Raw genomic sequence first — 24,065 nt, forward strand, 5'->3', positions numbered from 1 at the left:
CTCATGTCCAATTCTCCTCCTTTAGAAGGGATTGAGATTCATTAAAGAATTGAGGACCAGCAGATCCTTTCTGGCCTCAGGGGACCCAAAGGAACTCAAAAGAATTGGAGAGTGAGAACTTACATGTCCAGTACCGTGGGGGCTAAACATGATTGTCAGCATGGGTAGACAGACAGGGAGGCTGAGATGGGTGAAGAATATATAAGCAGAAGTGAGGGAACAAGCAGGGTTCTGTTCCCCTCCCCACTGCACCCCTCTCCTCCCCGGAGCTCCCCATCTCTACCCCCTCATCCATTCATTTGACAATTGATTCATCCACTTCAGTGCTTGGGGCATTTACCAGTCCATACAAGACCTCTCTCCTGTTTCATTTTTCTCTCTCATCTCTCACTCCACACCTATTTCCCTCCCTGTTAGAGATGCTTTAGATTGGGTTTCCTAGAAGCAGAGCTGGAGACAGAGATTCTTGTTCAGTGATTTATTTCCAGAGAGCTCTTAGGAAATACTGACTAGGTGAGCAGGGCTGGGGAGCGGGAAAGGGAAGACAAGGGTTCAAGGGATGACTAGCTCCAGCCAGATCCCAAGGAAGCTCTAGAGCAGGAATGGTATCCTCCCTTACCCTGAGGCCAGCAGTCTGCGGGGTTGGGGGCTGCCCTTGAGGCGGCTCTCCTTAGCCAAGGGCCATTCTCCAAAGAAATGAGGCAGGTGGGCAACATAGCAGCCAATATTCACAGCAGTTGGGGGGCTGGGGACCCCAGAAAAGTAAAAGAGCCGGGTGGGATGCCAACAGCTAAAAGAGGTAACTGCTCTGACGCGTTTAATAAATGTCCGTGTGTGTGGCTAGTGACTCTTGTAAAATGATCAGTGCTCATTCAAACAATAACTACTGAACCCCTACTCTCTGTCTAGGGCTATTCTAAGAGCGAGGAGGGTGGAGTTCTGATGGAAACAGACTGGATGTCTCCCCTTGGATTGCAGTTTGGGGGAGGAAATAGATACTAAACAACCACTCATATACATGCACAGTGGGCATCCAAATGTGAGAGGTGTGATCAGGAGCAGCTCAGGTGTGACAGATCTCACGGGAAGGCCGGATTCCTGCCTTGGAAACAAGGGTGGAGACGGGCATTTACGGCTAGAGTTGATTCAGCGCTAACTGAGCAGAAAATGGGAGGGCGGAGGCTCCACGCAGAGGGAGAAACGAGCTCCGTGGGTTCAGGGAATGGAAAGAAGGTCAGTGTGGCCGGATTACAGCAAGCCATGGGGGAGAAGGGGCCACAGCAAAGGGTGCTGGGCCTCCTAGGTCCTGTTTGGGACTGAGGATTACCACAGAAGATCAGTGGAAATCCATCAAAGGCTTGGAGCAGGAAGGGACTGATCCCTATGGCAGCTCAGAGGAGATGAGCCCTCTGGAGGCAGGAATGGCAGCTGGGAGGCTGGTAGGGAAGTCCGAGGAGAGATGCCCGTGGCCTGAACTAGAGGGTGGCGGTGGACATGGAGAAGCAGCAGGGCAGTAGGTTTCAGAAGAAGAGCCATGAGTCTAGTTGGAGATTTGGCTGTGTGTGTGTGTGTGTGTGTGTGTGTGTGTGGAGGGGCTGGGGGGCTGGTGAGGGAACAGCAGGCCTGAAGCTCCCCCTCCTATGTGGACGGAGGTGCCATTTTCTGAAGGACAGATGCAGGGCAGGCAGCTGGGAGGGTGTGTTTAGAGCTCGGGATGGGGCTGCGCTGGAAATTTAAGTCCTGTGGTGGTCGGCATGCAGGGGGTACCTGTAACCCAGGGAGAAGGGACAGTTAGGGAGGAAGAGAAAAGTGAGACCAGGGCCAAGGCCCAGACAGAGGAGGGGCAACCAGCAGATTCTGGAGAAACCAGAGAGGGAGGAGTAGCACAAAATGGTGGCAGCAATGAACCCTAGAGTCGCTTCAGGGCGGAGAGTGGTTGGGCTGGGGGGAGGCCGTCAGGTGACCATCAGACAGGCCTGAGGATGCAGCCACAGGGGGCCCTGCGGGGCGGTGAAGGCCACGGGCAACTCTCCAAGGGTGAAGCCCCAGCTTGAGGGGATGCAGTGATGCACGCAGCCACTCATGTAAATAACCTTGGATATTTGTGGAAAGAAAGGGCAGCCTCTGGACTGGGAGTCAAGGAGGAAACTCAGGTGGGGGACATGTTTGAATGTGGGTAAGTAGCTGGTTTCTGGGGAGAGGTCGAAGGTGTGGGAAAGAGAGGGGTTAATTGCTAGAGGAAGTCAGCAGAGGTGGGAGCAGATAAGAGGCAGACCATAGTCTCCATTATTCGGCCAGCATTGGTCCCATCCATGTTGGGGTCCCACGCTGGGAATGGGAAGAGCAGGGAGGAAGGGGTGGAAGCATTTAACATAGCATCCAGGCCTGAGTGTGGGGCAGAGACCTCACTTTCCACATCCTTCTGGATCCTCTCTCCCCTGCTGACCCGGCAAAAGGTCATCACCCCAGCTGGTCCTCAGGACCCCACTCTTCCATCCTGTCTCCGCTCCACCCTGTCTGCCACCCCCCACCCACAACATCTTCACGCTGCCCTCAAGATGACTTTTCCAAAATGGCTCCCTGCTAACTTCTCCCTTTCCCCAGTCAAATAAGAAAATAAATTTGCACCTGGTAAGGAAAGATTTTACTCAAAATGGTTATTGAAGGGAAGGGAAGTTGCTATTGCCAGGGAGGTAGGGTGGGGAAAATGGGATTCTGGCAACAGGGAAACAACTCTGCTCATAAATTCTGTGTGTCTCAAGGGTTAGGAGTTTATCTTTAATGGGGAGTATGCTACAAAGAGCTGGGTGTGGGAACACTAGATGAAGGGGAGTGGTCTGATTGGACAGTAGATGAGAGAATGTTATATCCTGGGGCCAGCCTGTTTTCAGGAGGGGACTGTGGAGGCTGGGCTGTGTGCTGGCTCAGGCTGAGGGTGGGCCAAAGTTCAGGGACCTGGGTGAAGGAGAGAAGCTCAAAGTTTGGTCCACAAGCATTTTGTTCCTGTTGATCAGTGGAGACAGCAGTTCAACAAAGAACAGGAATCTGGAGGGTCTGTGTCTGGCCATTAGGTAAACAAGGGGAGCATCGTGAGTCTTATCTAAGTCCAGTGGGGACGGGTGGTTCTTTGCAGTAAGCCCTTCTCAGGAGCACAAAAGAGGGGGAGGAGTCCTTATCCATTGCTGTTTTCCAGGAGCACCGGGCTCAGGGAAAATTCAACTTTTGTCCCCCTTAATGCCTTCCCCATTGCTTAGAGCAGCAAATGTGTGCTACATGTTAGGAAATCTGTTTCTCCATTGATAACCTCTCAGGGGTGTGGGGCTGCTTCCTGTGACTTGCTTAGTCCTTCCTTCACTATATGAGTCTGAGGAGCAGAGGCAACTCCTGGGGGTTTGTTAGAAATGTCCAGCTTCCAGATCAGCTGTGAGCTACTGATGCGGTTTGCAGGGTGACTCTCGATGTGTACCTTCTGCTCATGTCCTTCACGCCCAGCACTTTCCCTTCTGCAGGCTTATGCTGTCCCCCAGCCCTGCTCCAGTGAGGGTAAGAGGTTGGTTGCCCAGGTGACCTGGCCTTCAGGTGATCGCTCTCTCCACCTCAGCCTGGCTGCGGGGGGCTGGACTGTCTTCTCCCCTTCCTGCTCCCACTGCTCCCACTGTGTCCTCCTTAGTTGCTAAGTTAGGGTTTAGCAGGGTTGGGGTGTCAGTGTACCCCCCCACCCTCTAGTGCGTTGAGGCTACCCCCCATCACAGCTGCTTGCACTGAGGGCTGGAGTTGGTAGCCTGGCCATAAACCAACAGTTTTTAGTCTTGAGTGCATACTGGTCTCACCTGGGGAGCTTTTAAAACTCCCATTGCCAAAGCCACGCTCCAGACCAATTGCATCAGACCAGGACCCAGGCATTAGTATTTTTTAAAGCTCCCTAGGACCACTTTAAATATAAAGACAAATATAGATCAAAGGAAAGTAGATGGAGAAAAGTATACCATGTTAACACTAGTCAAAGAAAGTGGGAGTAGCTATGTTAATTTCAGGCAATGCTGACTTCAAAGTAAGGAAAATTATCTGGGATAAAGAAGGGCATCACATCCTGATAAATGGATTAGTTCTCCAAGAAGATAAAAACAATCCTTAACGGGTATGTGCCTAACAACAGAATGTCAAACTATGCGAGGCACAAACAGAACTGCAAGGAGGGACAGATGAATTCACAACTGTCGTTGGAGACCCCGCTCTCAGAAATGGACAGATTCAGCCGGCAGAAAGTCAGCATGGACATGGTGCAGAAAGTTAGCAAGGACCTAGTTGAACTCAACCACACCGGATTTATTCAACGTCTATAGATGACTGTATTTAATGAACATCTATAGATGACTTCAGCCAACAAGAGCAGAATACACATTCTTTTTTCAAGCCCACGTGCAACTTTTTTCAAGATAGACTACATTTTGGGCCATAAAATGCACCATAACAAATTGCTAAAAAGAATAGAAATCATGCAGTATCTGCTCTCAGACCCACAATAAAGTTAAACTAGAAATCAATAATAGAAAGATAACTGGAAAATCCCCGAGTACATGAAGATTAAATCAACACTCAGTTGATTAGGCATCTGACTGTTGATTTTGGCTCAGGTCATGATCTCAGGATCATGAGATCATGCCCTGTGTCGCTCAGTGCTGGGAGTGGAGGCTGCTTAAGATTCTCTCTCAGATATCTGCAAATGACATATCAGATAAATGGCTAGTATCCAAAATCTATAAAGAACTTATCAAACTCAGCGCCCAAAGAACAAATAATCCAATCAAGAAATGGGCAGAAGACATGAACAGACATTTCTGCAAAGAAGACATCCAAATGGCCAACAGACACATGAAAAAGTGTTCAATATCACTCGGCATCAGGGAAATACAAATCAAAACCTCACACCAGTCAGAATGGCTAAAATTAACAAGTCAGGAAACGACAGATGTTGGCGGGGATGCGGACAAAGGGGAACCCTCCTACACTGTTGGTGGGAATGCAAGCTGGTGCAACCACTCTGGAAAACAGTATGGAGGTTCCTCAAACAGTTGAAAATAGAGCTACTCTACAACCCAGCAATTGCACTACTGGGTATTTACCCCAAAGATACAAACGTAATGATCCAAAGGGGTACGTGCACCCCAATGTTTATAGCAGCAATGTCCACAATAGCCAAACTATGGAAAGAGCCTAGATGTCCATCAACAGATGAATGGATAAAGAAGATGTGGTATATAGATATACAATGGAATACAACCCCAGCCATCAAAAAAATGAAATCTTGCCATTTGCAACGATGTGGATGGAACTAGAGAGGGTATTATGCTAAGTGAAATAAGTCAGTCAGAGAAAGATAAGTATGATCTCACTGATATGAGGAATTTGAGAAACAAGACAGGAGCATAGGCGAAGGGTGGGAAAAATGAAACAAGATGAAAGCAGAGAGGGAGACAAACCATAAGAGACTCTTAATCTCAGGAAACAAACTGAGGGTTGCTGGATGGGAGGTGGGTGGGAGGGATGGGGTGGCTGGGTGATGGACATTGGGGAGGGTATGTGCTGCGGTGAGCGCTGTGAATTGTGCAAGACTGTTGAATCACAGACCTGTACACCTGAAACAAATAATACATTATACGTTAAAAAAAAAGAAGAAGAAGATAGTAGGAAGGGAAAAATGAAGGGGGGGAGATCGGAGGGGGAGACGAACCATGAGAGATGATGGACTCTGAGAAACAAACTGAGGGTTCTTAGAGGGGAGGGGGGTGGGGGGATGCGTTAGCCCGGTGATGGGTATTAAGGAGGGCACGTATTGCAAAGAGCACTGGGTGTTATATGCAAACAATGAATATTGGAACACTACATCAAAAACTAATATAATGTATGGTGACTAACATAAAACAAAATTTAAAAAAAAGATTCTCTCTCTCTCCCTCTGTCCCACCCTGTGTGCTCTCTCTTTCTCTAAAAAAAAATAAAAAATAAAAAATAAAAAACCAAAAAGCAAAAAACTACACACTTCTGAGTAACACATGGGTCAAAGAAGAAATCTCAACAGAAATTTTAAAATATTTTTAATGAAATGAAACAGAAAACAACATCAAAATTTGTGGGATGCAGCAAAAGCCGTGCTGCAAAGGACATATATAGGATTGAATGCATATATTAGAAAAGAAAGATCCAAAATTGATGACCTAAGTTTTCACCTTATGAAACAAAAAAGAATTGCAAATTAAATCCAAAGTAAGTAGAAGAAAAGACGTAAGTAGAGCAGAAATCGATACATTAGGAGCAGGAAATCAACAGAGAAAAATCAATGAAACCAAAGCAGTTTCTTTGTAAAGATCAGTGAGCTTCCGCAGACAATTCCAGTCTGTCCCCAGGGGTGAGCCCCACTGTTCTCTATGTTCATTAAGAACCATGCTTCTCAAACCGGAATGTGCAGAAGGGATCTCTTCCAAATGCAGATTCTCTTAATCAGGTCTGGGGTAGGGCCTGGGGTTCTGTATTTCTTTCAAGTTCTGGGGGTGGAGGGGAGTGCTGTGGGTCTGGGGGTCACACTTTATGTGGCAAGGGTCTAGAACAGAACAGTGGCTCCACATTGGAATCACAGGGGAGCTTTAAAAATTACCAATGCAGGGGCACCTGGGCGGCTCAGTCGTTAAGCGTCTGCCTTCGGCTCAGGTCATGATCCCAGGGTCCTGGGATCAAGCCCCGCGTCAAGCCCCAAATTGGGCTCCTTGCTCGGTGGGAAGCTTGCTTCTCCAGCTCCCCCTGCTTGTGTTCCCTCTCTCGCTATGTCTCTCTCTGTCAAATAAATAAATCTTAAATAAATAAATAAATAAACAAACAAATAAATAAAAATTACCGATGCGTGAGCCGCAGCTCTAGAGATCCCAAAGTAATTGTGCAGTGTGAGGTCCAGGCACTGGGAACTGTAAATGTTCCCGAGGTGATTGCAACCTGCAGCCGGATCTAAAATGACAGGATGCGGTGCCTTTAACGGTGTGTGATGAGGGAGCAGAAGGTGGGCTGAGGGTGGCGAGAGCAAAGCTAACACTCTGCAACCCCCCCCACCCCCCCCGTGGGATTTGTGTGACATTCCTCAGATACTCTTGGCAACCCTGGAACAAAGGAAAGGGAAAAAAACAAATGGTTAACTGAGAGAGATCACAGTCATGCCAAGACGTGGGTCTCCATCAGTTTGCAACTGTTTTAATGTCTTCTTTACAAGAAGAAAGCAATCTCCAGCAACCTATAGACTCAATTTCCTGGAGCCCTAACATCACCCTCCCCTCTGCAGGATAGAAAATCCTATATAATCAGTCACTCCTCATGACCCCAGTGCAGTTCTTTCTGCCCACAGGTCCTGTCTCTGTGCTTTAAGAAAACCACCTCTTGGCACCAAAGTTGTCTCAAGAATTTTTTCTTGGCCGTCGGCTCGGAACCCCACCCCCACTCCAAACCACATCAGTGTGGACTTTATTCTGTGTCTTACCTCCCTTGCTGCTGTCTTCTGGCTCCAAATCAAGCCCTCTGGTTGCCCCACTCCAGGTTCCAGAACTCTCTGTGGAAGTAGGAACTTCCCAAACCACCTTTGTGCATCCCTCACTTGTCCTTCTTCCCAGAAAGTTTCATCCAGTGAATCCGCCCCTGTCCGTCTGGACTGGGACAAGGTACTAGAGCATTCCTAGAGTGAAAGCTTCTGGAGCATGATGTCCCATCCTGATAGAGGTTTGGATCATGGAGAAGCTGGGCCTTGCCACCACCATTTCCCCTCTGGGCTGCAGTACATCTTGGACCCTGCTTCTCACTTCCTCCCCTGCCCCCCAAACTCAGAGCATGGGCCCATCTAACTTTTCCTGCCTTCCTCTTGGGCCAAGAGTCCTATCCCTGAGCAGCTGGACCAACCCTGGTCATGCTGACCAGCACTGGCCCAGACTTCCACAGGCGGCCCAGCCAGATCCTCTCTGAGGGGTCCATCTCCCCGCTGGCCTGACTGCCGAACCACTTTTGCAGTCTTCTGGCCCCTCCCCCAGCCAGCAACTCCAAAGCCCACCTAGTCCATGAGGGTGACCCTGCCCTCGGCCCCCAGACTCTCCCCACTCCTGTCACCGCATAACGAGGGCCCACCAGATCCTGAGATGGATCTGCTGATTCCCAACCCTTCCCTTACTAATGTGGGGAACAAAGGCAGAAGAGAAATTATTAAATTTCCTTACTACCTACAGCCCACTGACAAGTCCTTGAAACAGGCAGAGTGACCTTCCTCTAGGGACGCAGCTGCCTCGATGTTAACACTTTGCTAAGGGCAAAAGGCATCTTAGCCGGACCCCCAGGATCCTGTAAGTCTACTTTAATGTATAACAATTCTTTTGGAAACTTCCTTTATCTCTACCCCCCCAAGATACGTGTTGGCAATCATCCCCCAAGCAAAAAACCACCGATGTACATCTGAAGGGTCTCATGACTCAGGTTTTTTGAGACAGTAATAAATGACACTTTCCCAACAATAGCTAGCCCTCTCAAGGTCCTGGAAACCTTGCTTCCAAAATTCCTCAGAGACTTACGCTATCCCTAACCCCCTCCCAATTTGAAAGTATATGACGGGCCGCTCCTCGTGACCCCGGTGCAGCTCTTTTCTGCCCACGGGTCCTGTCTCTGTGCTTTAATAAAACCACCTTTTTGCACCAAAGACGTCTCAAGAATTCTTTCTTGGCCGTCAGCTTCAAACCCTAATGTCTTTCCAACAGAATTAGGACCTCTCTCATAGTCTCCAATTATTTCTAGTGTTCTTTTGATATGTGAAAGATACTTAAAGCAAAATTTGTTGGAAGTCAATTACATTTATAAAAGTGGTCCATTAGGGCATTTCTAGGGATGGAGGAAAACCACACAAGAATGAGACACATTTTACTGAAAAAGGTTTTTGTTTTTGTTTTTTTCTTTTCAGCTGGAGCCACTATTGGAATTGGTGCCATTAATTTTATAAAACAGGTATCTTAGGCAGAAAGGTTCTAACAACCAGCATAGGTGATTTGGAGCTTCTGAGGGCTGTGAAATGTGGGAACAGAGCATGGGGAAGCCTGTTGGAGCATGCCCATTCCCAGACATGTTTGAAGCTGCATTTATCAGATGGCTTTGATCTTCCCAGGCCCAGAGATAAAGACAAGATGAGCGAGATGTTATTATTTATGTTATTATGTTATTATTTATACTTAGCATAACTTACATTTGGAACCTCTTTTGTAAAGTGCTTAATTTATATGTAATTTCCTTTCTCGTAGCATCACTTCTGGGCAGAAGAGAAAGGCTTTAGGCAGTTCTGGAAATCATCACCTTTCTCCCAGTTAGAGTGCTCATTAAGCCAGGTCTGATGGGAATGTGTATCTCCTTTGGAGCCTGGCTTTTATGGGAAATTATGTCTTTAGAAGCTTGTGGACGTCAGTGACCTAGGATGGTTTTTGAAAGATTTCCATCACTCTCCCCTGCTGAAGGTTTATATATGAAGAATGGATGGGCAGGAATCACAAGTAGCCTGGACTTTAAAGAGGACAGTAAGGAGCTGGCCTGGGCTGTGGTCCTGCCTGAGCTTTCTCCTCCAGGAAAGGGGATTCAGATACAAAGTGTGTTGCCAGTATCTGTGAAGTACCCAGTGGAATGGTGATTTTCAAACCTGAGTATGCACCAGCATCCCCTAGAGGGCTTTTTAAAACCAGGATGGCTGGGCCCCAGTGTTGGGTTTCAGATTCAGTAGGTCTGGAGTGGGGAAAGAGAATTTGCATTTCTATTAAGTTCCTGGGTGATTCTGATGTACCTAAGAGACTCATTTGGAGAACCACTGAAACAGTATATTGGGTCTTTAAGATCTAAGTTTCTGAAAAGCCGAAAGCAGTTAAGATTTTCCTAAATTGTGGAGTTTTTTTTTACTTTGATAAGAATTGTTTCAATTAGTGTGTTCAAGAGGTAGACCAGAAGTCCTACCTGATGATTTTTTTTTTTTTTTTAACGTCTCATTCTGAGATAATTATAGATTCAAGGTTCAAAGAAATTTACAGGGAGATCCCGTACACTCTTCACCAGCCTCCTCCAATAGTAACAGCTTATATAATTATAGTAAAATATCAAAACCAGGAAATCGACATTGATACAAACCAAAGAATTTATTCAGACTTCTGTTATGCATGCACTCAGTTGACTGTTTATGTGTGTAGCTCTATGCAATCTGATCCCACGTGTAGCCTCAAGATACTCAGCTATATCATCACCACAAGACTCCTTTGTGGTGTCCCTCTGTAGCCACACCCACCCATTTTCCTAATCCCCATTTCTAACCACCCCCACAACCTCTAATCTGTTCTCCATTTCTACAATTAGCTATTTCTCAAATGCTATATAAATGGAACCATGCAGTGTATATTCTTTTAATATTTGCTTTCTTTGTTCAGCAAAATTTCCTTGAGGTTCATCCAAGTTCTTGTGTATATCAATAGTTCATTCTTTTTTATTGCTGAGTGGGATTCCATGGTATGAATGTAGCAAAGTTTGTTAAACCATTCAACCTTTGAAGGATATCTGAGTAGTTTGCGGTTTGGGGATATTATGAATAAAACTGCTACAAACACTTGTATGCAAGTTTCTGTGTGAAAATACATTTTCATTTCTCTGGGATGTATGTCTAAGCGTACAGCTGCTGGTCCTATGGTAAACCCACTTTTCAGTTTTAAAAGGAAGTTCCAAACTATTTTCCAGAGTGACTATACCATTTTACAGTATTATCCAGCAATGTATGAGTGATTCATTTTTTTCTGCATCCTCCCTGATACTTGCTGTTACCACTATTTTTCATTTTAGCCGATCCAATATAGTGATATAGAGACATAGTGATATCACATTGTGGTTTTTTTTTTTTAAGATTTTATTTATTTATTTGACAGAGCGACACAAGTCAGAGAGGGAACACAAGCAGGGGGAATGGGAGAGGGAGAAGCAGGCCTCCCACAGAGCAGGGAGCCCGATGTGGGGCTCGATCCCAGGCCCCCAGGATCACGACCCAAGCCGAAGGCAGACGCTTAACAACTGAGCCACCCAGGCGCCCCTACATTGTGGTTTTAATTTGTATTTTTCTAGTGCCTTATGCTATTGAACATTTTTTCGTGTACTTACTTGCTGTGTATCTTCTTTAGTGAAATGTTTGTTCATGTCTTTTGCCTATTTTCTAATTTGATTGTTTGCTTTTTTACAGTTGATCTTTGAGAGTTTTAAGAAATATATTCTGGATATTAGTTCTTTGTCAGCTATGGAGTTTGCAAATATTTTTCTCTCTTTTCATCTTTTTCACAGGGCCTTTTGCAGAATAGAAGTTTTTCATTTTTATAAGCCAGTTTATCAATTTTTCCTTTTATGTGTCAAATCCAAGAACTCTTTGCCTGGTTTCAGGTCCCAAAGACTTTCTACTGTTCCCCCCCCCCCCAGAACATTTATACGTTTATGTTTTACATTTAAGTCCATGATCGATTTTGAGGTAATTTTTGTGTAAGATGTGAAGTTTAAGTGGATGTTCATTTTTTGCCAGTGGATGCTCAATTCGCCCTACACCACTTATAGAAAAGACTAGCCTTCCTCTTTGGGATTGCTTTTGCTACTTTGTTAAATTAATTAGGTATATTTGTGTGGATTTATTTCTGGGTCTCTATTCTGATCCATTGATCTATGTGTCTATCTCTCCACTAGAACCATACCATTTTGATTACTGTAGTTAGATAGTAAGCCTTGACATTGGGAAGAGTGATACCTTTCATTTTATTCCTCTTTCTCAAAATTGTTTTGGCCAGTCTAGGGCTTTTCCCTTTCCATTTAATTTCAGAATAAGTGTGCTTATATTTACCAAACACTTTGCTGAGATTGATAAGAATGTTTTAAACCTATGGATGAGTTGAGGGAACTGACATCTCTATATATTGAGTCTTTCATTTCAAGAATATGGTATATTCTGCAAGTGTTTAGGTCTTTGATCTCTTTCAACATTTTATCACTTTCATCATATCTACACCCTACATGTTTTTGTTAGATTTATAACTAAGTGTTTTATTTTCTTTGGAGCAGTTATAAATGGTATTGAATTTTAAATTTTGATTTCCAATTATTTGTTGTTAATATATAGAAATACAGTGATTTTGGGGGGGGGCACCTGAGTGACTCAGTTGGTGAAGCGTCTGATTCTTGATTTCGGCTCAGGTCATGATCTCAAGGTTGTGAGATCAAGCCCTGCATCGGACTCCATGCTCAGCAAGGAGTTTGCTTGATATTCTCTCTCCCTCTGCCCCTCTCCCCGCTCCTTCCCTCTCTTTCTAAAATAAATAAATAAAATCTTAAAAGAGAAAGAAATACGATGATTTTTGTATATTGATTTTGTAACCTGTAATCTTCCTGAACTCACTTATTAGTTCTAGTTGTAGATTTATTGGCATTTTATACATAGTAATCATGTTATCTGAGATAGGGACAATTTTATTTCGTCTTTTAAATCTGTATGCTTTTTTTTCTTGCCTTACTTCAGCACTTAGATCCAGTATTACTGTGAATAAGAGGGGGGAGAGGGGACATCCTCATCTCATTCCCAGTCTTTGTGGAAAAGCATTCTGTTTTTCATCATCAAGTATGATGCGAGCTGTAGATTTTTTGTAATGCATTTGATGAGGTTGAGGACTTTCCCCCCTATTCTAGTTGGCTGAGGATTTTTTTTTTTTTTATCATGAAGGGGTGTTGAATTTGGTTCAATATTTTTTCTGCATCAGTTGATATGAGCATATGAATTTCCCTCTTTAATCTGTTAATATATTGAATTACATAGGCTTAATTTCAGATATTAAACCAGCCTTGCATACCTGAAATAAATTCCATTTTGTCAAGGTGTCTTGTCCTTATTCTTTGTTGGGTTCAGTCTGCTAAAATTTTGTAAGGGCTTTGTGTAAGTATATGAGTAATATTGGTTTTCTAGTTTTCTTTCCTTTTTTATTGTGCTGTCCTAGTTAATAGTGGTAATAGTGGCCTCATCAAATGGATTGGAAAGCATCTTCTTCAATTTTCCAGAAGATATTGTGTAAAAATGGTGTTAATTCTTCTCTGAATGTTTGGTAAAACTCTCTCGTGAAACCATCTTGGTCTAGAATTTCTTTTTTGGGAGACTTAAAATTATAGATTCAATTTCTTTACTAGTTATAAGGCTAGTCAGATTATCTGTTTCATCTTGGCTGAACTTTGGTAACGTGTGGTTTGTGGGGCATTTTGATCCATTTCTTCTAAGTTGTCAAATTTATGAGTGTAAAGTTGTTCATACTGTTCTGGTTACAGAATCTGTTATGATATTCCTTATTTCATTCCTGATGTTAATGATTATTAGTAATTTATCTTTTCAAAGAACCAGCTCTCCCCCCTTATTTATTTTCTCTATTCTTTTCCTGTTTTCAATTGCATCAATTTGTTCTTTATTTTTTCTTTTCTCCCACTTGCTTTGGACTTACTTTGCTCTCCTTTTTCTAATTTTCTTGAGGTAAGAATTTAGATCACTGATTTAAGATCTTTACTCTTTTCTTATGTAAGCATTTCATGATACAAATTTCCTTCTCAGCACTGTAGCTTCACCCCACACATTTTGGTATGTTGTGATTTCATATTCATTAAACAATATCTCATTTTTTTCCTGAAGATTTTTTAAAGAACTAGTCTTTAAGAAGATTATATCTTTTCTTTAAGATTTCCTTTCTGACTCATGGGTTACTTAGTATGTTGTTTATATCCAAGTGTTTGGAAATTTTCATTTTAGCTTTCTGCTATTGATTTCCAGTTTTATCATTTTTTTTATTATCAGAGAATATACTCTGTGTGATTTTATTTCTTTTGCACTTGTTAAAGTTAGTTTATAACCCAGGATGTGATCTGTTTTGATGAATGTACTATAGGCACTTGAAAAGCATGTGTAGTCTACTATTTTGGGAGTAAAGTATTCTACAAATGTCAATTTGATACTGCTGTTTGAGGGTGTTGCTCAGGTCTTTTCTCTCTAGTACTTCTGTCAGTTCCTGAGAGATGAGAGTTGATGTCTCCAACAATAATAGTAGATTTGTCAATTTTTCCTTTCAGCTCTATTAGGTTTGGCTTCGTGTATTTTGAATATCTGCATGTTTATGTGTGCTACACACTTAGGGTTACTCTCTCTTGTTGGCGTATTGATCTTTTATCATACTATAATGTCTCTCTCTGTCCCTGGTAATTTTCTTTGCTCTGAACTCTTCTTTGATATTATTATAGCCACAAATCTTTTTTAAAAAATTAATGCTTACATGATGTAACTTTTTTCTATCCTTTTACTTTCAACTTACCTATGTCATTATGTTTGAAGGGAGTTTTGTTTTGTTTTATAGACAGCATAAAGTTGGGTCTTCTTTTTTTTTTGTAAATCCACTCCGCCCATTTGTTTTTTAATTGGTGTATTTAGACCACTTACATTAAACTAATTATTGACATTAGGGTTTAATTTGTTTATTCCTTGTTCCCTTGTTTATTGTTACACTGTTTTCTTTCTCCTGCCTTCTTGTGGATTATTTGAACATTTTTTTTTTAGAGTTCCACTTTGATATATATTTAGTATATATATATAACTATATATATATATATTTAGTATATCACTTCATATAATGTTCTTAGGGGTTGCTGTAATTCTTACTGTATACAGATGTAAGTCATCACTGCCGACTGGTGTCAGTGTTTTATGACTTCAGGTGACATGTAAAAACCTTATTTTCTTTTAATTCTTTTACCCATCACACTTAAAAATTTTAATTGTCTTAAACGTTTCCTCTGTATCTACATCAGATGGTGTTATAACTTTTGCATACTGTTGCTTCAACCCTAAAATATGATTAAGAAATTCCTGAGAAGGATGGTCTGTTATGTTTTCTTCTACCTTTACCCATTCTTTTTTCCTCTCGGGAAGTCCTAGTTTTCTATTATAACTTTTATTTTCTGCTTTAAGAGTTTCCATTAGCCATTCTTTAAGAGTAGGTCTGCTAGTAACAGAGTCTCTTAGTTTCTCTTGGCCTGAGAATGTCTTTATTTCCCCTTTATTTCTAAAGAATAGTTTCACCATATATAGGATTTGTAGTTGACAGGTCTTTCTTTCAGCCCTGGAAAAATGTGCCACTCCTTCTGGACTCCATGTTTTCTGATAAGGAACCTGCTTTTGTTCAAATCTGTGTTTCTTTAGAGGCAATATGTTGTTTCTCTCCTGTTGTTCCTAAGATTTTTCTTTCTTTGTCTTTAGATTTCAGAAGCTTAATTATAATGTGTCTTGGTGTGAATTTTATTTGGTTTCTCCTGTTAGGGGTTTGCTCAGCTTTCTGGATCTGCAATTTTATGTCTGGTGCTGAATTTGGGAAATTTTTCTTTCTTCAAATACTTTTTCACTCCCATGTTCTTCCTCCTCTTCTGGGACTTAAATGATATAAATGATGGCTCTTATTATCATCCCACATCTCCTGGAGGTTCTAACTCTTTCTCTTCATTGTTCAGATTGCGTATATTCTGTTGATCTGTCCTCAGTTCACTGATTCTATTCCTGTCATCTCTATTCTACTATGTAGCCCATCCAGTGAAGTGTTTTGTATTTATTTGTATTTATTTTTAAATTTTGGTTATCATGCTTCTGAGTTCTATCATTTCCACTGGGCTTTTTAAAATACCTTCTATTTCTTTGTTGATGTTTTCTATGCTTTCACTTATTTTAAGAGAATGTGTAATTTGTTGCTGAAGTGTTTCTGTGGGGACTACTTACTTTAAAATCCTTGTCTCATAACTCCTATCTGATTCACCTCAGTATCAGCATTTGTTGTCTTTTCTCACTCCAACTGTGATTTTCCTGGTTCTTGGTGTGATGGGTAAGGTTTTTGATGGTATCCTGGATATTGTGATTCTTGTTAGGAGGCTCTGGATCTTAAATCTTCTCTTTGAGTGACAAGTCATGAGCCATTGGCCCATGTAGGTTTCGCGCATAGATTCTGGTCTACTTTTGTGGGCACTTGGATTGAGGACAGTTGAGTTTTCTGAGCCCTTTGAATGATATTTTTATCTGCTCTGTTCTTCTGATGTTCCTGGGGCTCCTGCTCAGCCGTGTGTTTCCTCTTATCTTGAGGCTCCCGACCAGTCTACTTTCCTCCTTCCAGCTTCCAGAGACCTTTTTTTGTTGTCTGTTGAATAATTCCCAGGGTATGTAGTTGTACTTAGAAGAGAGAAGCAGGGAAAAGTGATTCTATGCCATCTTCTTTTGGAACTAGAAGCCCATTTGGGTGACCATGATGTATCTTTAAAAATCCAGGAAAAATGAATAACCACTGAATGTATTTTGTTTGGTAAATACAATACTTCAAAACATAGAGCCCAATAGAGGGAAACAGTAAGTTGATGTTATTGGTCAAATTGTCATTCATATCCCTAATCACCCCAAGATATGTTGCAGTCTAACCCCAGTACCTCAGAATGTGACCTTTTGTGGAAATAAGGTCATTGAAGATGTAATTAAATTATGATGAGCTCATACTAGTGTAGGGTGGGTCTCTAATCCAAAGTGATTGGTGTCTTTATTTTTTTTTTTAAGATTTTATTTATTTATTTGACAGAGAGAGACACAGCGAGAGAGGGAACATAAGCAGGGGGTTGTGGGAGAGGGAGAAGCAGGCTTCCCGAGGAGCAGGGAGCCTAATGCGGGGCTTGATCCCAGGACCCCGGGATCATGACCTGAGCCGAAAGCAAACGCTTAACGACTGAGCCACCCAGGTGGCCCTGGTGTCCTTATAAAAAGAGGGAAATTTGGACACAGACACAGAGGGAAGACAGCCATGTGAAGGGACTGTTGGTAGAAATATGGAGGCAGATGTTGGAATGAAACATCTACAAGCCATGGCATGCCAAGGATTGCTGACTATCCTCAGAGGCATGAAACAGATTCTCCCTCAGAGTCCTCAAAAGACTAACTTTACTGACACCTTCATTGTGAAGGTCTGGCTTCTAGAACTATGACAGAACAATCACCCAGTTTGTGATTCCTCTGTTACAGCAGCCTGAGGAAATTAAGGCAATTGAGAACTAGTGAGCATGTGCTTCAACACTGGGAATTTATTATTTTTTTTAAATTTTATTTGTTTATTTGACAGAGAGAGACACAGCAAGAACAGGAACACAAGCAAGGGGAGTAGGAGAGGGAGAAGCAGGCCTCCTGCCGAGCAGGGAGCCCGATGCGGGGCTCGATCCCAGGACTCCGGGATCATGACCTGAGCCGAAGGCAGACGCTTAACGACTGAGCCACCCAGGCGCCCAACACTGGGGATTTAGAGAGACAGAAATGTGGGCATCACAAAATCAGGATGCATTGTCTAGGCAGATGTTCTTACAGCAGGAGAGGGAATTGAAAGCAAGATCCAGAAAGTTGTGATTGCGGGTCTGTGGGCCCCAGGGAGGCTACACTGCAGGCACCTGGGTGCGTAGTCTCCACTGCCTGCCTTTGAATGAACCACATGGCAATGAGCATCTCCCCATAACTAAGATGACTAAGAACAGACACCCCCTCTGTTTGCCAGGCAAACTGATTCTTTCTTTTTTTTTTTTTAGATTCATTATCTTAACTTTTTTTTTTTAAGAGAGAGAGAGAGAGAGAGAGCGCGTGTGCATGTGAGCAGGGGCGGGGGAGGCGTAGCGGGAGAGGAAGAATGTTAAGCAGGCTCCATGCTGAGCACGCAGCCTCACAACCTCACAACCTCACAACCTCACAACCATGAGATCATGACCTGAGCTGAAATCAAGAGTTGTACACTTAACCGACTGAGCCACCCAGACAACCCATCCCCTTAGATTCTTGGACAACTCATGTGGTCCTTCCTGCCAAATGACTGGGATGGAATTTTTCACCATGTGGCATTACCTATACCTCAGTGTGGGGTTGTGGCATAAGGCAGCTATTTCCTTAGTTAAAGATGATTCACATGGACCAATTTCGGCCTTCTGTTTTGGAAAATAGCTTCGAATGAAGAAATAAGGCAGAAAAAATAACTCCCCTAACCACCATCAAAAATAGGAGAACATATCTTTATATTGTCCTTTACGTTCTTTTTCCAAAAACACTTTTCACTTTGAATCCTCACTTTAAAAACCAATATGCCCAGAAGCTGGGTGACCTTTCTGGGCCAGTCCCTATAGAAAGGTGGGGATCTCTCACAATTTTATTACTTTTCCCAATTAAAAAGATTCAGCTGAATGAATCACCAAAGTTGCTACAGAACCAGGGCATTTTGGGGTCCAATTTGGAGGGTGAAATTCAAGACCACAGCCCTTACTTTGATGTAAATATTTCTGTACATCTTGGATCTGATTTGAACATTCTCAGGGCCACCTGGGGCAAACAGAAGAAAGCATTTAATGAGCACCTACTGAGTTCCAGGCTCCATGCTGGGCGCATTTCACTGAAATCACAGCTGTTAGCCTGTAGCGGCAGAAAGATGCAAAAGGAATCATTTCAAGTGAAAAATATCTAGTTAGACTGCAATAATCCAAACACAATTTTGAAAGAACATGATATTTCCTCCTCTTGTTAGAAACCTGGAGCCTACACCCTTGGAGTCTTATGAAATGAGCTCTTTCTTTGGAAATACAGTGACTACAGAAGTCTTGTAGGCAGGAATAGAATCCTGGCTCTGTTTAGGCCTTCCATCCCATGTAATGAGCTCTCAAGCCCTGAAGGGCAGCCAACGGCCCCTCAGAGGCTGGTTCTCCAGAAAGAGTTTCATTGTATTCAACGCATGCTCTTCCTGCCAGAAATTAATCCTACAAGTTGCATCTTGAGCAACATCCCCGCCCCCAGCCCCGCCCAGCCTGACCACGCCCCAAGAACTTTGAGTTGGAAAGAGGTTGGAGAAGTGGGGAGGGGCTTGACTCAGGACAGATGCCTTGAGACCAGAAGCCTGGCTTTGGTTCCTCAGTTGTGATTAAGCGACACCAGAGTTTCTTAATGAGCCCCCCAAGGTTGTGTTATCAGCCCGGGGGGCCGGATCTCTAGCCCCGGGGATTTATAACGAGCCAGGCTGGTCACGTGTCATCCCTGGCTGGTTCTCAATGACACTGCGTGATGATTTGAAGCATCATGATTAAGACATGGTGAGCTGGCTCTGGTGAGGTCATCTGCTGAGATTAAACTCTCAGCAAGCACCCTCCAGTGGTTGTCACAGCCAGAGAGGCTCTGCCGATTCTCAAATAGCAGTTACTATTTATAGGTCCCCAAAGTCTTGGTGGATGAGCAGCAGGGGTGGTGTCTTTCTGGGAAAATCCCAACAGCTGCACCTTCCACCTGCCTGCGCCTGGCTCCTCCCTACAGTATGCCTTCCCCACTCCTCTGCTCTGCCCCCCCACTCCAGTTTGGAGAACTGTAAGATCCTGAGGCTTTGCATAGTATTAATCTGTTTATTGTAGTTGGGGTTTTTGTTTGTTGGTTTGTTTTTGGTTTATTTTTTGGTTTTTTGTGTGAGACCGAAGTCAACCGGAATTAGTCCCTGAAGCGATTGAGTTTTGAAATCTCAACATGGGAATTTTAGGCCCTTGTCAATCAGATTGTAATTCTGAGCGGGCGGGGTGGGGCGCTCTGGCCGCGGGTGCAGCCTCCCTCACTGCACCTGAAGCATCAGCCCCAGCCGCGCTGGAAGCCTCCTACTCAGACACCTCCCGGCTGGCTGTGCCCCTGTCCCAACATGAAATACAGGTCGTCCAGCCAGGTGGCCAAGCTCACCTGCTCTCTCCCACCCCCTCCCCAGAGAAGACCCTAAACTACCTTTCCAACTGTCTTTCCCACTTATTTTTTGTTTAAAAGAAATCACCTTGCTTTCTCTGAAGTTACTGGAGATGAGCTCTTTGCCAGATGCCCAAGCACCGTCCACGTTCCTGCCTTCCTAGAGGGCTCTGCACCGTTTGGCACCAGGCGTGTGCCCACCGGCCCTGCTTCTCCACAGACCTCCCTGCCCCGCCCCCCACTCCAAACCGCCTCCTGGGTTTTTAGCAGCTGCTGCACTCCAGCCACCTCTGTCTCTAGCTCTTCTTCCCTCCCTGTCTAACTTGGATTTCTTCGAAATCAGATACTAGCCACCACTGTAGTCAGGGTCTTACAGGCATGATCTCATTTAATTCTCTTAACTCTCCGGTGCAGGAGGTTCTAGTGTCATTCCCCATTTGCAGATTAAGGAACTGAGGCACAGAGAGATTCAGTAACCTATCCAAGGTCACACAACTAGTTCATGGCAGAGCAGGATTCGAACTCAGGCCTGATGCTGCAGCCAGTGATGTTCATTACCACCCTGGACACTGTTCTTGGCCTTCTCTCCCTTTTCCTCTCTTCTCCCCTCCTCCTTCCTCTCCACTTGCAATCCTCTCCCCTTTGAAAACTGTCCTGGACCTTGGAGCTTCGGTGTTCCTGCCTGAGTGATATTTCCTCAAAGCTCAACCTTCAGCCTCCACCTCTTTCTGGAGGTCCAAGTGCACCCCTATGTCTATAGCTTCTTGATGACCCTTTCTTACGGGGCCCCAGAGAGTGCACAGCCTGCCCCAACCCGCCAGCGCCATCATCCTGAATTACCCACCCAGTGCCACTCGCCCTCTAGTCACTAGACTCAAGGCTCCTCTTTCCCTTGCCCCCCCAAACCTCTGCCCAACCCAAACTTCAGACTGAGCCTGCGTCTCCTCCCTCAGCTCCCTTCCCTCAGGTCTCAACTCCGGGTGGCTGGGTCAGGCACTGTCCCCACTGGTTTCCATCACTCCTGGGTTTCTGGGTTTAGAGCCTCCTGTTTCCCCAACTCCGTCTAAACTTGCATAGTGGTGCCAAATTATTTTTCATGAGACAGAGCTCAGACTGAATCAATGCAAGCTGCCTCTTACCTGACACTTGACGCCGGGGCCCCGTGGTGAGGGCTTTACCAATTCAGTTCCCACAGCAACTCCAGGGGATCAGACCATCATCATCCCCACTCTGCAGATGGGAAGCAGGCTCTGAGACGCATGGCAACTTGTCCTCAATTACACAGCTAGTGGGGGGCAGGGCTGGGTTTTGAATCCAGGCTGTGGCACGCACAGCCACTATAGTGCACTATCCTGCTCCAGAACACTCGGTGGCTCTCCACTGCCCACCAAGTGCAGCACAAACTGCCTCAGGGGCCCCTACGCGCTGGTCTCAATTTAGCCATCGGGCATTAGCTCCTCTTACACCCTTTCTGCTTCCAGTGCTTTGACCAAAATTCCTCCTTGACGCCCCCCACACCCCTCCATGAGAGTCCCCCACCTTTAGCTTTAGGTCCGTGCCCAGGATCCCCATCCTCCCATTGTCACAGCCAAGCCCTGCTCACCCTTTGAGGCCTGTCTCAGATGTCACCCCCTCCAGGAAGACTTCCCTTATGTTCCTCCCAGGCAGGCAGGAGCATCTTTCCCTCCTCTGTCCTTGCCATCTCTTCCCCTGCCCTGGCCCGACCTGTGGCCCCAGACACCCCCTCCTCCACATCACGGTTGCTTCTGTTGCTGCATGAGCTCTGCTAGTAGGTTCTGCGATATAGGAGCTGGCCTAGGTCATCTGTGCGTGCCCTTCTGCACCTGCCCTGGGCTGTCCACACACCCGGAACCCGAGCAGCAAATGACTGGCCAGAGTTTGCTTTAAGAATGTTATCTTGGATGACCCTGCATCCCATTAAAATGGCTATTATTTAAAAAAACCCAGGGGGACGCCTGGGTGGCTCAGTTGGTTAAGCATCTGCCTTTGGCTCAGGTCATGATCCCAGGGTCCTGGGATCGAGCCTCTCATTGGGCTCCCTGCTCTGCGGGAAGCCTGCTTCTCCCTCTCCCACTCCCCCTGCTTGTGTTCCCTCTCTCGCTCTCTCTCTTATAAATAAATAATAAATAAATAAATAAATAAATAAATAAATAAATAAATAAAATCTTTAAAAATGGTTAAGAGGGTAAATCTGACATTACAAATTTTATATTACAAACATTTTACATAGATTTTACTGCAATTAAAAGAAAAGGAGAATGTTATCTTGACAGCAGGTTGTATGGGAGTAGGGAGGCTGGGGCAAAAGAGATCCCTGAGGGGTGCTGCCAACATCTCACGGGGGTGTGGAGGGACCAGGCCATACCTGGGATCGGTGATGGTGGTGACCGGCGCTAGGGCAGGGAGACAAGCATTTCTATGCAATTCCACCACTTCCCAGCTTTGGAACCTCGGACAAGTCAGGTATGAAATGGGTCATCCCAGTAATCAGTGCGTAGCTCAGTGTCAGGCACAGCGCAGGGACTCAGGGAGTGGAGAGGCCTGGTGGCTCTGCATACCCTAACGCCATGTTGCTCAGCATGTGGATGGACGCCTGGCTGCCTCCTCGCCTGGGAGCTTTAGTAATGGACCCTCCTAAGTCCAGTCTAGACCAACTGTATCAGAATTTCTAGGGGTGGAGCCCAGGAATCAGTGTTCTAACAAGCATTACAGGTGATTCTTTGGCTTTGGTTGAAGTTTGAGGAGCCCTGGGCTGGCATCACATATGCTACGGGAACCATTACTCAGAACTAAAAACAAACAGACAAAAAAACCAGCAACAGCTGGTTGAATTAGACAAATCTTCAAAGACAGAAGGAGAAGGCAGAAGGCAGAAGGAGGGCCATGCCCTCGCAGTAAAAAGTGGTCCTGGGACACGGACCTGGTTTTATCATCATTCTTCAGGCCACTGGCCCTGTGATGGGCAACTTCCGAGCCCAGGGAGGGTGAGGACGGACTAGTGGAGTAGGTGCATCATGCCAGCACCCCGACACTGTGCATTCATGCACAGGCAGAGATGGATTTGCAATTTGTCAGGCAGTCAAGTGAATCAATTGTGCTCACTGGAGGGTCTGTTCCCAGAAGGGCAGCGAGGGAGGAAGTGGGACGGAGATAAGGTGTCCGTTCTGCCTTTATCTCAGAGGGTTAGGGCTGAGATACAGTCTCCTTGCATGGCTGAGAGGGACGGAAGAACAACGGGACAACAGTGAACACTGGCACGGCCCTGGGAAAGTCAGCTCGGTGGGGTGATGTAACCGAGGTGCACGTTGCCTTTCGGAGGAACACCCAAGGAGCGCCCCGTCCTCAAGACCTCCCTCGCTCGGCGGTGTATGCCTGGAAGAATGACAAGGCCTGATAATAAAGACACTGAGTTCACGCCTCCGTGTATCAAGAAGAAATCTGCTGCAGCTGCCTTTCTAGGGGCTGGAGATGTTGAGAAAGTTGGAGGGAGTTTTCGTGGGATAAGACACAAGACTCCAGATCCCAGTAGCCCTGCTCACTTAAAGCAAGGGGCACACAGCCCACTTATGAAGGTTTAGGGACAGATCTATAGCCAGTGGCAGAGGGTCACACTGTCCCGAGAAGGCCATCGGGCTGGGGGGGGGGCGCTGCTGGGAAAAGTACCCAAATGCATTTTGCAAGGGACCCACCCTTGCTGGCGTGGGTACCCACTGTCAAAAGAGCTTGCCGTGGAAGCTTCATGAGTGGCTCACAGACGGTGTTCATCCAGGGCCGTGGCTCTGGCCCCCCAGGCTCCGGCCAAGGTCAAGGTATCCACCTCCATGCCTTTCTGGCATCAGGGAGGCCACGTCATGAATAAGAAGGAGGGCCTGGCTGAGCAGCCTGTGGGGGGGATTTGGGAGGCTCTACTTGCTGGGCAGTAGGGAGGCCTCAGAAGTTAAAAAATTTTTTATTTTTATTTTTATTGAGATGAAATTCACATAACAAAACCATTTGTACAGTTCAGTGGTACTTAGTACATTCACAGGGTCGTGCCGCCACTACCTCTGTCTAGGATAAGTTCTAAACTTAAGAAAAGGGACGGGATAGAGCCCCCGGCCACGGCCACTCAGGGCAGGTGCAGGATCTGGCGTTTGGGGGAGAGAGGGGTTGAGCTCAGTGGGAGTGAGCAGCAGGTCTCGGACGATCTGGTGGACAC

The sequence above is a fragment of the Eumetopias jubatus genome, unplaced genomic scaffold, assembly GCF_037043125.1.
Source record: "Eumetopias jubatus isolate StellerSeaLion01/CBP00866 unplaced genomic scaffold, mEumJub1_p1.0 scaffold_9, whole genome shotgun sequence".
Classification (NCBI taxonomy): domain Eukaryota; kingdom Metazoa; phylum Chordata; class Mammalia; order Carnivora; family Otariidae; genus Eumetopias; species Eumetopias jubatus.